Genomic DNA, 786 nt, shown 5'->3' on the forward strand with positions numbered 1-786 from the left:
GCAATTGGGAAAGAGCCTGGACTCACACAGGTCCTCCGCCTCCCAGCCAGCGCTGTGGGATCCTCTCCAGCAACCCAGGCAGCCCCCCTGCGGGGCGCAAACAGGTTGGGGCTGCAGGTGGGTGAGTGACAGTCGCTTAGACGGCATGGGGACACGGGTTTCCAGGCTCAGGGCGTGGCCTCGACGCAGGCTGGGCGCGGGGGCCACTCCAGGCAGCCTGCACTTCCTATGAGGGGCTTGGAGAGCGGCCGGGAGAGGGACGAAGATGGGGAGACAGACTGGCAGCCGGTGGGGGAGAGACGAAGATGGTGCCAGGGAACAGCGTGGCGGGCCAAGGCTCCCCGGGAGCCGGGAACAGCTTTGGGGAGAAGCGGGGGGCGGAAAATGGGGGTGTCTACTCTCAGGCTGGGGGAGCCGAAGAAAGGGGACGGGGGAGGGGCAGCGGGCCGGGCTTCCGCGGCGGCACGGGGAGGGGGCGGCCCGCGAGAAGGCGGTGTCGGGCTGTGTGGGCGCCTCCCGGTCAGAAGCCACAATAGCATCTCGTTAACGCGCAGATTAAGGACTTTGTCAATTACCGCCGAAGGCTGCCCGGCGGATTAAATGCTTTTAAAAGTGCTGCTGGTGGGAGGGGGCGACTAAAAGCCCCCTCCCAGCACAAATCCGGACTCTCCGGGGCAGAGGAGGAGGCGGGGGCTGGGACGGCGCGGGGCGCGCCGGGGGCCGCGGGCGATCGGCCGGGAGAGCCGGCAGCTCACACTCGGGACCGCGGCCCCGGCGGCTGTGGCG

The sequence above is a fragment of the Suricata suricatta genome, chromosome 13 (assembly GCF_006229205.1).
Source record: "Suricata suricatta isolate VVHF042 chromosome 13, meerkat_22Aug2017_6uvM2_HiC, whole genome shotgun sequence".
Lineage (NCBI taxonomy): Eukaryota > Metazoa > Chordata > Mammalia > Carnivora > Herpestidae > Suricata > Suricata suricatta.